Raw genomic sequence first — 15,000 nt, 5'->3', positions numbered from 1 at the left:
AAGAATCACGACACCGTTTCGGAAAGAAATTTGCTAAACTTCTTTTATGAAGTATATAATTCTTATAATAACGAAAAAAAAGATATTTATTTAGACTTCCAGAAAGCTTTCGATACTGTTCCCCATAAAAGATTCGTCATTAAAGTAAAAGCTCACAGCATAGCCGGAAACACCTTGAAATGGCTGGCGCTGACAGGAAACAGCGTGTCAGATTGACATAATGTAAATAGCAACGTTCCTCAAGGCTCTGTATTAGGGCCAGTATTTTTTTTAATATACAGTAATGACATTGATGAAGGAATCAGTTGTAAAATAAGCAAATTCGCAGACGACACCAAAATAATAAGTAAAGTAACGTCAGCGTCACAAGTGTAGGAACTGCAGTGGCCTCAATTAATTAGCAAGCTGTGCAGAAAAATGGCAGGTGCGATTCATTATAGTAAAGTGTGAAATTATATCGGAAGCAACAGTGTTCAAGCGGGATATGTAATGAATAATATGCCACTGTCTAAGAAGAAAAATTGGTGTTGTAGTGTCGGAAGATCTGAAATCGTGTGAACACTGCTCAGAAACAGTAAAGACAGCGACGAAATTGGTAGGTTTCATCGGAAGAACCTTTCAGTTTAATAAAAAAAAAAAAAAAATGTAATTGCCTTAAATAATTCATTCGTGCGCCCTCATCTAAAATGCCGTGTCACTGTATTGCAAAAGAGACATTTACAAACTAGAAAAGATAGTGTAGGGTTACTAAAATGTTTCGAAGATTGCATAAGAAACCGTATGAGGAAGAACTGGAAGAATGAAATCTATTTAGCCTACCGAAACTCAGCATAAGAGGAAACCTAATTGAAGTGTCCAAATTTTTGAAGGATATAGCAACCTTGACGCTAATAAATATTTTACCATTGATCATTCTAGCCTGACAAGAAATAATGGTTGCAAGATTACATCCAAAACTTTTAAATTCCTAGAGGCGAGGCATTTCCTTTTTAATCGCGTCGTTAATATCTGGAATAAACTTCCTTCACAAATCGTAAACAGTAATTCACTCAAATAATTTTAAAAATAAAATAGACAAATACTTAAAAAGCTTATCACCAACAAGCTCTCTCCTTGTCCGAATAATTACATATAAAATTACAACCCCTATATTTAATAAAATAACTCATTTGTTTTACAGAAAATGATTTTATTGTTAATGTGTCCGTTTTCAGATAGGCGTATAGAGTTCACCATTAGTAAAACTTCCTTTCATCCTTTCCTATGAAAATTCCATATCAGTGTTTTTCCATACTGCATGGTACTTTTCCCAACTATTTCCATGCTAGCGCAGGCTGGAGGGAGTGGTGGGTGAACAGGAGCCTTCTGCTGTGCTGTCCTGTCTCTTACTTAGTTTGTAGTAGTTACCAAGCAGCCTTGTAAGGACCTGAAGGTCTGTTGCTGTTTGGCTTTCATTTGTATTCCTTTGTATTCCTCCTCCTCCTCCTCCTCCTCCTCCTCCTCCTTTTTTTTTTTTTTACTGTACTAAACAGTATAATTTCTCTTTCATCCTTTCCTATCTCTTCTTAGCCTTTCCTTCTCCCTATGCTCTCTTGTTTTTCCTTCCTTGAACCCTAGTGTCCTCCAGCCTCTAAGTCTTAGAATCTGTAGTGGTAGTGGTAGAATAGGCACACAGACAGCCTCGTTAGGTCCAGTAGGGCTGTTGCTGTCTGTTCTTTCCTTTGTATTCCTCCTCCTCCTCCTCCTCCTCCTCCTCTCTCTCTCTCTCTCTCTCTCTCTCTCTCTCTCTCTCTCTCTCTCTCTCTCTCTCTCTCTCTCTCTCTCTCTCTCTCTCTCTCTCTCTCTCTCTCTCTCTCTCTCTCTCTCTCTCTCTCTCAAGTTAAGTGAGCTCATTCTTAATTTTCGTGTTTTATTTACGTATTTTTTTCTGCAGTTCTCTCTGTCTCCCTTCATCATCACAATCTCTTACCGTGTTATTTGTCAGTTATGGACGATGTGATAATTACCTGTTATTAATGTTATCTGAGCAGGAGGCGAGGGGGAGGGGAGGTGATATGCAGGGCAGGGAATTGTTATACGTATTGGCGAAACGGTGAGTAAAATTCTTAATGAGGAAAGCAACTCCGTGATGGAAGGGGAAAGAAAGGGATGATACGTAGCTTGCGGATGAGAGGGACAGGTGCATGGGAAGGGAAAAAACAAATATGGCGGTGTACTTGGCTGACGATCTTAAACCGTCCCGAAATCGCCGTTTGAAGAAAAAAAAAAAAAAAAATAAATAAATAAAATAAATAAATAAATAAAAAAAATGAATAAAAAAATAAGATAAATGAGGAAAAGAAAAGAAATAAAATAAAAAGTAAATAGAAATAATTAAACTGTGATGGCAGGACTTTACCTCCGAAAACTCAAAAAGAAAAAAAAATCAAAGAAAAGAAAGAGGAAGTGAAGTAAACTGATTTATAAATTTCTTGCATGGGGACTAGATTGTTGTACGTATTGGCGGAACCGTGAGTAAAATTCTTAATGAGCAAAGCAACTGCACGATGAAAAGGGAAAGAAAGGGAAGGCACAGTAGGTTGAGGATGAGAGGGATAGATGAATGAGGCGGGAAAACATACACTGGCGTACTTGGCTTACTGGTTATCAAATAGAGTGGTAGATGAATGGAACGGACTCAGTAATCAAGTTGTTAGTGCTGAGACATTAGGGAGCTTTAAGAGGAGATTAGACCGATTTATGGATGGGGACGATAGGTGGAAATAGGTAGGTATATTTCATACAGGAACTGCCACGTGTAGGCCTGATGGCTTCTTGCAGCTTCCCTTATTTCTTATGTTCTTATGTTCTCATGTTCTACTGCGATCATATTCCGTTTAAAAAATTGCTACCGGAATACTCAAAGGATAGAAAAAGAAATAGAAGGGAAAGAAAATACATAGGAGAACACACTGTAAGAGAATGAGACGAACATAAGAAAAAAGAGGAAGTTACAAGAAGCCATCAGGTCTACGCGTGGCAGTCCCTGTATGAAACATGACTTTTTTTTTTTTTCATGCAAGAGGGGCACTGGCCGAGAACAAAAAAGAGAGAGAGAGAGAGAGAGAGAGAGAGAGAGAGAGAGAGAGAGAGAGAGAGAGAGAGAGAGAGAGAGAGAGAGAGAGAGAGAGAGAGAGAGAGAGAGAGAGAGAGAGAGAGAGAGAGAGAGAGAGAGAGAAACCCTCTAGAGCTCAATTCCTAAAAGCAGGTGAAATAGATTATCCATATTTAGAGGATAAGTATCTTGAAACCTTTCTTTTAAAAGCGTTCAAGTCATAGGGTGGAGGAAATGCAGAAACAAGCAGGGAGTTTCAGAGTTTACCAGAAAAGGGATGAATGATTGAGAATACTGGTTGACTCTTGCATTAGAGATGTACAGAATAAGGGTGGGGGAAAGTAGAAAGTCTGTTTACATTATCATCGCCATCCCCATCCATAAATTTGTCTAATTTTTTCAAACCTCCTGGAGCTCAAGAACATAACAAAATAATGGATGAAAAAAGAAAAATACATCTAACGCTTCAATAATCACAGTCCTACTCTAAATATAAGTAAAAAATCCCTTATTTACTATGAGCCTTTAACTTCAGGTGTGGTCATAAACTGTATGTTAAGCAGTTTATTATAGGTAAGGTGGAACAGAAGAAGAATATTTACCTTTCCATTAAGTTAGTAGGGGTTATAAAAAATCTTCAGTTGATAAAGTTCCCAGTGTCACTATGTTTGGTCAAAGGGAGTCTAGAAACAGTCTCGTTATGTACAGCCACTTCTCGAAAAATAAATCGTTTATCTTTAGGAATGCATTTTTTTTTTCAGTTGTTCTTCTCTTGTTTTGTTTCTATATTTATACAATCGTTGTGTATTTACTTGAATTTTACCTTGTTCACTATTTTTCGTTAGCTTTTTCTTCTTCTTCTTCTTCTTCTTCTTCTTCTTCTTCTTCTTCTTCTTCTTCTTCTTCTTCTTCTTCTTCTTCTTCTTCTTCTTCTTCTTCTTCTTCTTCATCATCATCATCATCATCATCATCATCATCATCATCATCATCATCATCATCATCATCATCGGCATTAGTATCATCTTTTTCTTCTTTTTTTTTCTTTTTTTTTCTTTTTTTTCTTTCTTTTTTTTTTTTTTTCTTCTGAAAATTTCTGGGCAACACGCAGCGGCACTTGCTTACACACACACACACACACACACACACACACACACACACACACACACACACACACACACACACACACACACACACACACACACACACACACACACACACACACACACACACACGAAAAAAAAAAATGTGAAAGGTTCAGACTGACCAGGTGTGTGTGTGTGTGTGTGTGTGTGTGTGTGTGTAGGTAGGTAGGTAGGTAGGTAGGTAGATAAGTACTCGTATAAGTTCCTTCGTTTTCTTTGCATCCCTTAAAAAAAAAAAAAAAACCTTTCCGTCACATTTTTCTCCTTTTTAACCTTTTTTTCCTGTACCTTTGACTATCCCTCCCTCTCCCTCTCTCCATCCCTCTCCCTCCCTCCCTCTCCCTCTTTCCATCCCTCTCCCTCCCTCCCTCTCCCTCTCTCCATGCCTCTCCCTCACTCCCTCTCTCTGCAAGTGTAAGGATTTTATCTCCACGGGTCCTGGGGAGACTGACCTTCGATTTATGGGACCGAAGAGAGCCAATCAGTCCCTCCAGAGGCCCGCTAGGGGGAGGAGGAGGAGGAGGAGGAGGAGGAGGAGGAGGAGGAGGAGCAGGAGCAGGAGGAGGGTCAGGAGGAAGATGTCAGACAGAATGATCTTTTTTATACTAGTTCGTTTTAAAAGTATGTGTTTTTTTCGGATATTTTTTTATTTTTTTTTTAATTTTTTGGTGTTTTTATTTACTTGTTTTTTTTTGGGTGGTAAGTGTTTTCTGGGGGGTGTTGTTTGTCTTTTCGTTCGTTTGTTTGTTTGCTTGTTTGGTTTTATTTGTTTGTTTGCTTGTTTGTTTGTTGGTTTGGTTGTTGTTGTTGTTGTTGTTGTTGTTGTTGTTGTTGTTGTTGTTGTTGTTGTTGTTATCTTAGGTGAACAACAACAACAACAACAACAACAACAACAACAACAACAACAACAACAACAACAACAACAACAACAACAACAACAACAACTACTACTACTACTACTACTACTACTACTACTACTACTACTACTACTACTACTACTACTACTACTACTACTACTACTACTACTACTACTACTACTACTACTACTACTACTACTACCACCACCACCACCACCACCACCACTCCCCAGTCCCCATCTCCCCAACATAAACACGACCATCTCTCATTTCTTCGCGTACATTTTTCATCTGTCACAAATTACGTTTCAATTATGCGTGTCATAAGAGAGAGGGTCAGTGTTTCATTTCAGCCAATCAGGATAAAGATGCTAATGACGTGTTGATGACGTCATTATCAGGTCCAATCATTAGCCTTATTGGATTAGTTAATTAGAGTAAGTATCCCTTTAGACATTATTGCTCGATTATTTCCATATTGTTTTCTATCTTCACTTTCTTAGTAACATGTTTAGTTTCTCTCCTTTTTTGTTTTTTCACCTAGGTATTTATTTCTCAGCTTCATAGGTATTTTTTGTATTTATTTCTATCGCTCTTGATTATTTTTTTTTTTTTGTACTTCTATTTGTTTGGATATTTCATACAGGCATTTGGTACACGTGTTTTTATATAGTGTTATTGCTGTTATTTATTTGTTTATTTATTTATTTATTTATTTATTTATATATCTATTTGCTTATTTTAGTTTTTGGTGTCTATTTTTTTATTTGTTTTGTTTATTTATTTTTTTTTCATTTTTACTTCATATTTTTCTTTCCCCGTTTTCGAATCAGTTATTAGTTCAGTCACATTACTTTTTTCCTCGCGTTCCTTCCATTTCATTACCCTCACATTTACACTTTCCCTCCTCTCCCTCCCCCTCCCGTCTATCCTTCCCCTCCTTTTCACCATGATCACTCCCACTCCCTCCCCCACCACACACTTCTGAGACGGGTGTTGGTGTGGCACGCTTTAAGATAGATGAAGAAAGGGATAGACACTGACAGATCTATTAGTGTGTGTGTGTGTGTGTGTGTGTGTGTGTGTGTGTGTGTGTGTGTGTGTGTGTGTGTGTGTGTGTGAATGACCAGAAAAAAAAATCACAAACCAGCAATTGAATTTTACATATCACACACACACACACACACACACACACACACACACACACACACACACACACACACGCACACGCACACGCACACGCACACGGGGAACGGGACGAAAAAAAAAAACGTGCATGGACGGGGAGGGGGACCAAAAACAGGCCGCCATTAGGAAAAAACAGGAAGGGAACTGTTGTAAAAATATTGCAACACAGACAATATTCCTACGAGCTTGGGGCGAGAGGGGGCACAGAGAGAGAGAGAGAGAGAGAGAGAGAGAGAGAGAGAGAGAGAGAGAGAGAGAGAGAGAGAGAGAGAGAGAGAGAGATGGATGCAAGGGTGGTAGGATAAAAAGGGGACAGTTCTAAGGATAAATGGTAAGGATTACAGGATTTATTTAAACGGGAGAATTGATTTATTTGTGGATGGAAGGAAAATTGGGTTAAGTTTAGTGTTTAGTACTTGGGTAAATAGAAAAGTGTGTGTGTGTGTGTGTGTGTGTGTGTGTGTGTGTGTGTGTGTGTGTGTGTGTGTGTGTGTGTGTGTGTGTGTGTGTGTGTGTGTAAGGAAATCGTGGGGCTGTCTGATACATGCGCGCACACACACACACACACACACACACACACACACACACACACACACACACACACACACACACACACACACACACACACACACACACACACACACACACACACACACACACACACACACACACACACACACACATGAGCAAGTTTACTAATATACGAAGCAACATGTGTTATGACCGCGAGAGAGAGAGAGAGAGAGAGAGAGAGAGAGAGAGAGAGAGAGAGAGAGAGAGAGAGAGAGAGAGAGAGAGAGACCTAGCTAGCTCTCCCACGACAAAATCAAAACAAAACATCACATAATTATAGACCAAAAAATATGATAGACAAACTTTGAAAATTCAAGATAAAAAGTAAAAAATGCTATGATAAGTAAACGACTGATGAAAAAAAAAAAACTTAAATGATATAAATTTCTCAAAACTCCTCGTAATTCTGGATAGTCCTTTAAATAATTACCTTTTAGGACTTGCGGCTTCATTGAGCTTTTTTTTACCTTTTTTGTTGCCTTTGACCAGAACCACTCACAGTTATAAAAAAATTAATAATCTAACCTAATCATATCTAGTTTAATCTAATCTAAGCTAACCTAATCTATCTTCACCTAACCTAATCGAACCTAACCCATCGTAACCTAACCTAACCAAACCTAAGCTAACCTAACCAAACCTAAGCTAACCTAACCTAATTTAATCTTACCTATTGTAACCTAATCTATCCTAATTTAACCTAACATAACTTATCCTAACCTATACTAACCCAGCCTAACTTAACCTAACGCAACCTAACCTAACCTAACCTAACGTAACCTAACCTAACCTAACCTAACCTATCCTAACCTAACCTAACCTAATCTAACCTAACCTAACCTAACCTAACCTAAACTATCCTAACCTAACCTATCCTATCCTATCCTATCCTATCCCAACCTAACCTATCCTAACCTAACCTAACCTATCCTAATCACTCTTATACTAGAAAATAGATAATAATCGGTGTAAAAATAACATTGACCTAAATTAGATAAACACGTAAAAGCCACACAGGTAAAAGTCACGTATATATGAAAATGTACCAAAGAGTATAATGAGAAACAAAAAAAAAAAGAAAGAAAGAAAAAAGGAAAGGATAAAAATGTGACGCAGCAACATTAAAAATCACATTAGAATAATTTTTCTCCCTTCGTGGCGAGAGAGAGAGAGAGAGAGAGAGAGAGAGAGAGAGAGAGAGAGAGAGAGAGAGAGAGAGAGACGAACAGACAAACGTACGAGTACTTACATGCAAAGACGAACAGGCTAGAGAGAGAGAGAGAGAGAGAGAGAGAGAGAGAGAGAGAGAGAGAGAGAGAGAGAGAGAGAGAGAGAGAGAGAGAGAGAGAGAGATGCACTTATGTGAGTAAAATCAATGCAAAAATCAAAACAAAATTAAGACTTCAATTGAAAAGACATGTTAACAGGAAAAGAATTAAGAAATAGAGACAAAGGAACCCCAGTGAGAGAGAGAGAGAGAGAGAGAGAGAGAGAGAGAGAGAGAGAGAGAGAGAGAGAGAGAGAGAGAGAGAGAGAGAGAGAGCATTAACATAGTGATGCGTCTCGAGAGGCGGTTTTGTCGTGAATATATGTAAAGTGGTGACTTCTATTGTCTCTTTCCACGTTATGTTTGCGGTGAGGAGTTTAGAGGAGGAGGAGGAGGAGGAGGAGGAGGAGGAGGAGGAGGAGGAGGAGGAGGAGGAGGAGGAGGAGGAGGAGGAGGAGGACGAGGACCACCATGACCACCACCACCACTACCAGGAGGAGGGAGACCAGACAGGTAGTAAGGGAGAGGTGAGGGGAAAAGGAATAAACGGGAGAGGGGAAAGTAAGAGGGGAAGGTGAGAGAGGAGGACACGAGGATGAAAATGAGGAGAGATGAGGGAGAGGGGAGCGGAAGATGAGGGGGAGATAATAGGACAGGGGAGAGGGACACGTGGATAAATGGAAGGAATAAGGAGAGATGGAAACAAAAGGGGGAGGAAGGAAGATAAAAAAAAGAAAAAAACATACAAAAGATAAATAAACAAATAATATATAACGAACGGTGGATAACAATAAAAATAACAAAACAAGATGAAAAAAAGGAAATAAGTGGAAAATAAATAAAGAGGAGAGAAAGGAAACTAGAATAAAAAAAAGAGGAAATGAAAAAAGCATGATTGAAATAAGTAAGTATGCGATAGGTAAAAGAATTGAGTGAAAAAGGGGAATACAAAAGGAGTGTTAAAAGAGGAAGAGGGAAAGGGGGCGAGAGTTTCTGGTGGAGGGGATGAAGAGAGATGCTGAAGGAGAGGGAGAGAGGGAGGGGATGAGGAAGGGAGGGAGGGAAGGAGAGAGGGAGAGAGGGAGAGAGGGAGGGAGGGAGGGAAGGAGGGAGAGAGGGAGGGAGGGAAGGAGGGAGGGAATGAAGGAGGAGAGGAAGGGGAGGGATGAATAGGTGGCAAGGGAAGAATGAGAGAGAGAGAGAGAGAGAGAGAGAGAGAGAGAGAGAGAGAGAGAGAGAGAGAGAGAGAGAGAGAGAGAGAGAGAGAGAGCTGGAGGTGTAGATGGATAATGAGAATTTTATGTATAAGTATAAATGTATGTATGTATGTATGTATGTATGTGTGTGTGCGTATTTGGCTATTTGCTTTAATTTATTTTGTTTTCGTATTTTACTTTCTGTTTGTCATGTAATTTAGGAAAGAGTTAAGTCATCCATCTCTCTCTCTCTCTCTCTCTCTCTCTCTCTCTCTCTCTCTCTCTCTCTCTCTCTCTCTCTCTCTCTCTCTCTCTCTCGCCCCCAATAAGGGTCATCGGTGATAATGGTGTTTCGGCGTCACAGTTGGAAGTGTTAAGTGACGCTGTCGTGTGTACGTGTGTCTTCGTGTGAATGTATACATGTGTGTGTGTGTGTGTGTGTGTGTGTGTGTGTGTGTGTGTGTGTGTGTGTGTGTGTGTGGATATTGAAATGGATCTAGTATTCTCAGTCTGTTCGTCTTTGCATGTATGAATGTCTGTCTGTTCATGTCTGTCTGTCTGTCTGTCTGTCTGTCTGTCTGTCTGTCTGTCTGTCTGTCTGTCTGTCTGTCTGTCTGTCTGTCTGTCTGTCTCTCTCTCTCTCTCTCTCTCTCTCTCTCTCTCTCTCTCTCTCTCTCTCTCTCTCTCTCTCTCTCTCTCTCTCTCTCTCTCTCTCTCTCTCTCTCTCTCTCTCTCTCTCTCTCTCTCCTAACCTAACCTACAATCTAGCATTAAATACTGCCTCAAATAAAAAGAAAACTCGTCCCCACAAAAATACACAATTAAAACTCCACTTAATTTCTCTTTTATACACAATTTCATTCACAAATAATGAAAAAAAAAAAAAGGAATCTCCCCGAATGATAAATAAAAGTGAATGAATGACTCAGATAGATAACCATAATCACGCACTCTTTTCCACTCCGGTATTTATAATTAGGCGGAAAAACACGCGCACCTCCATTGGGTAAGCGAGTTAGGCAGCGCTGGATTAATTAAGGTGATAATTGTAACGATATAAATCAGAATTTCTCCCTTGGGACTTGCTTTCCGCTCTCATGTGCCACTGATGCAGTTAGTTTGTAGGGAGAGAGAGGGAGAGAGAGGGAGAAGGGAGAAGGGAAAAAGAGAAAGCGAGGATAAGAGGTAAAACAGTAACGTAAGAATCGGGAGAGGAAAGAGAGTGAGAAGGATGGATAGAAGGGAGTAGGAGAGGTAGATTGAGAGTGAAAAGTGTGATGCGAGAGGGAAATTTGTGAGGGAGTGAGGGTTTGCGGGAGAGGACAGTCAGGGTGTGATGGTGGTGGTGAGAGGGCCGGAGAGGGGTGGAGAGAGGGAAGGGGAGGGGGCACGGAGAGGAGGAACAAAGGCAAGTCTGACATACCTTCTCTCTCCCCGCGGTCACCCTAAATTAATTAATTCTCATATGCAGGCCCACGCACACACACACACACACACACACACACACACACACACACACACACACACACACACACACACACACACACACACACACACACACACACACACACACACACACACACACACACACACACACACACACGTGCAGTCACACACCTACACCTACACAGGACTGGTCACCTCACACGCACACACACACACACACACACACACACACACACACACACGTGCAGTCACCCATCTACACACACAGTACTGGTCATCGCGCACGGTCACAGTTACACACACACACACACACACACACACACACACACACACACACACACACACACACACACACACACACACACACTCTTTACCATTGCAGTATTTCTTTCTTTATTGGCGTTTCTTCAATATTCATGAATTAGTATTCTTAATAGTATACCCTACGTATTTAACATTTACTTAACGAAATTGAAAGAGAAGTGAAGCAAGAAGTAAATAAGGGGAAGGAGAGAAGTAGTATAAAGAGAAAAGAGAAGAAGGAAGACGAGAAGGAGGAGGAAGAGGAGGAGGAGGAGGAGGAAGTGTAAAATTAGAAGCAGGAGAATAAATAAAATAACGTTAATTGATAATAAAAAATAGATATCTTGGAATGCTCGAATCTTAATACTCTCTCTCTCTCTCTCTCTCTCTCTCTCTCTCTCTCTCTCTCTCTCTCTCTCTCTCTCTCTCTCTCTCTCTCTCTCTCTCTGTCACTTCCTTGTATTTTAAGGTGGCGGGAGTCTGAGGGGGGCGAGCGTCCATCCAGTATTTCGAAGGGGGGCGGGGGGTCAAAATGATGGGACCCATTTCATTATATGTAGATTCCTTCCTTTGGTGTTCCGTCCTCAAAGACTTCAGTGGAGAGGCGTAATTGTAGAACGAATGGAGAGGAGGGAGGGAGTGAAGGAGAGAGAGAGAGAGAGAGAGAGAGAGAGAGAGAGAGAGAGAGAGAGAGAGAGAGAGAGAGAGAGAGAGAGAGAGAGAGAGAGAGAGAGAGAGAGAGAGAATACTATTAGCGGTTTGGTTTAGTTAGAATATAGTAACTGAGAGATGATAGATATGATAAATATATGTTATGTACAGAGAGAGAGAGAGAGAGAGAGAGAGAGAGAGAGAGAGAGAGAGAGAGAGAGAGAGAGAGAGAGAGAGAGAGAGAGAGAGAGAGAAAAGAATGCGGGGAAGGCAGTTGTGGTGAGGGTATACAGAATGATGCAATCAAGACTGGTTTGTGAGGGGAATGTAAAGCCGGAACAGGAAGAGAGAGAGAGAGAGAGAGAGAGAGAGAGAGAGAGAGAGAGAGAGAGAGAGAGAGAGAGAGAGAGAGAGAGAGAGAGAGGATATAGACAGGAAAGGGGAAGCAGGATGTACATTCACACCCGGTATGAGTAGGAAGAAGAGGAGGAGAATGGGGGGAATGAGAAGGAGAGAAAGAGAATAAAAAGTCAGAGAATGCAAAGGTGAATCAGAGAATGATGATAGGAGAAATAAAGAATATAAAAAAAAATATATATATCTTCATGAAAATATTTGATACATAAAGTTTAAAAATTTTGTTTATTAAATGAATCACGAAAACCACATTTTTTGAAACATTGGAGAGAGAGAGAGAGAGAGAGAGAGAGAGAGAGAGAGAGAGAGAGAGAGAGAGAGAGAGAGAGAGAGAGAGAGAGAGAGAGAGAGAGAGAGAGAGAGAGAGAGAGGAAAAGTATGAAGAAATAGACTACATATTCGTACCTAAAAGAACCTAACAGAATTGACTGATTAAAGTTTAGTCATACAAAACTAAGAACCTAAAAATGCTTAAAAAAAAATAAAATAAAATAAAATAAATAAATAAATAATAAAAAAGACCTCATATTTGAAAAGAACAAACAACTAAATTATAATAACGACTATACTTCTAGTAGTAGTGGTAGCAGTAATAGTAGTAGTGGTAGTCTTACTAGTGATAGTAGTAGTAGTACTAGTAGTAGTAGTTGTAGCAATAGTACAGTGATAGTAATAGTAGTAGTAGTAGTAGTAGTAGTAGTAGTAGTGGTAGTGATAATAGTAGTAGTGGTAGTAGTAGTAGTAGTAGTAGTAGTAGTAGTAGTAGTAGTAGTAGTAGATGTAGTAGTAGTAGTAGTAGTAGTAGTAGATGTAGCAGTGGTAGTGGTAGTAGTAGTAATTATTATTATTATTATTATTATTATTATTATTGTTATTATTATTATTATTATTATTATTATTATTATTATTATTATTATTATTATTATTATTATTATTATTATTATTATTATTATTATTATTATTATTATTATTATTATTATTATTATTATTATTTTTATAATTATTATTAATATTGTTTTTGTTGTTTTTGTTGCTTTTGTTGTTGTTGTTGTTGTTGTTGTTGTTGTTGTTGCTGTTGTTGTTGTTGTTGTTGTTGTTATCATTATCATCATCATTATTACCATCATCATTATCATCATAATCATTATCATCATCATCATCATCATCATCATCATCATCATCATCATCATCATCATCATTTTCATCATCATCATCATCATCATCATCATCATCATCATCATCATCATCATCATCATCATCATCATCATGATTATTGCTACTTTTGTTATTACTAATATTGCAGTAGAAAATAAATAAAGATGTAAATGAATGAAAATAAATAAAATAAATAAAAACAGTCATTAGAAAAAAATAAATAAATAAAACCTCGTGCCATCAAATAATTAACGATGAAACTTTTTATATACAAATTTGTCCTTTTTTTTGTACGCCTGCCTCGGGAATTAAAAGCTGTCGATAAATTTATGGGAAATATTACCTGTGCCTGGATTACGTGTGTGTTCCGTTCCACAATACTTGGCGGAACTCCATAATGTTTGGCGCCCGCACTGACTCACCTGCTGTTAATGTTCCCCACCTCACCCAAATTGTTGTCACTTTACTAACTATAAATGTATCATGATCTCTCTCTCTCTCTCTCTCTCTCTCTCTCTCTCTCTCTCTCTCTCTCTCTCTCTCTCTCTCTCTCTCTCTCTCTCTCTCTCTCTCTCTCTCTCTCTCTCTCTCTCTCTCTCTCTCTCTCTCTCTCTGTCCATGCTTTGAGTACATGCATAAAATTTCTTTCTTATAAGTAACAACATCAATTTTCTTACGTTGTCTAAATAGAAGAGGAGCAAATTATTATTCTTCGCTTTTCCAGGAATTCATCCGTTCTTATTTCTTTTTTAATTGTTGCGAAAGGTTTTGCATTTTTTAGTTCGATATGTCAATTTTTCTTCATTATTTTAGTAATGATATTAGATTTTCCATCATCTTTTTCTTTTCTGCTTTTTCTGAGGTGAATTTTATGTTGTTGTTGTTGTTGTTGTTGTTGTTGTTGTTGTTGTTGTTGTTGTTGTTGTTGTTGTTGTTGTCGTCATCGTTGTTATAATTGTTATCTATTTTGATTTTTTTATAAACTTATCTTCGTTTCCCTAGACTTTATTTATTAATTTTTCTAGCTTCATTTATGTATTAATTTATTTTGTGATTAATCATGTATTTTTCATGATCATATGATTTTTTATTTAGACATAACTTTGTTGGCCTCGTGTGATTTTCCTCTATTGCCCTTGGTTAATAGAGGTGACAGGTGAGGGCAGGTGTTCAATAGTTAATGATCCCTTCAGGTGCTGGCGGCAGGTGGCACTTGATGAAGGTATTTCAGGTATTCTGGAAGCGTATTGAAGAGTCTGCCTCTGTATTACTCTATTTTCTTACTTATTAAATTTAGCATCATATTCCACGTTTTTGCTTGGCCTCGCTTCACGTGTGTGTGTGTGTGTGTGTGTGTGTGTGTGTGTGTGTGTGTGTGTGTGTGTGTGTGTGTGTGTGTGTGTGTGTGTGTGTGTGTGTGTGTGTTTGGGAAGGAAGGGGGATGCGCTTCACAGAACATCACACTAGCCACAACAATAAAAGCTTTTAAGAATTTATTAAAAATGTTAATTTTTTTCCTCCAGAATTTGTTAATCATAAGTTAGTCTTGTATATTATATTTATGTACTGACGTTGCTATAGTGAGTGTGCGGGAAAGGGGGCAACAGAAACAGTAGTAGTAGTAGTAGTAGTAGTAGTAGTAGTAGTAGTAGTAGTAGTTGTTGTTTTTGTTTTTGTTGTTGTTGTTGTTGTTGTTGTTGTTGTTGTTGTT

The 15,000-nt window shown here is 38.7% G+C and overlaps 1 long non-coding RNA gene across 1 annotated transcript in view; it reads left to right on the top strand.

Moving 5' to 3' along the window:
- The window catches only part of LOC135090447 (uncharacterized), a 108,742-nt gene that overhangs the window by 90,162 nt on the left and 3,580 nt on the right, over positions 1–15,000 (top strand). The window lies entirely within an intron of this gene.

This window comes from Scylla paramamosain, chromosome 35, assembly GCF_035594125.1.
Source record: "Scylla paramamosain isolate STU-SP2022 chromosome 35, ASM3559412v1, whole genome shotgun sequence".
Classification (NCBI taxonomy): domain Eukaryota; kingdom Metazoa; phylum Arthropoda; class Malacostraca; order Decapoda; family Portunidae; genus Scylla; species Scylla paramamosain.
The sequence above is the reverse complement of the archived record's forward strand: the minus strand, read 5'-3'. Positions and strand labels throughout refer to the sequence as shown.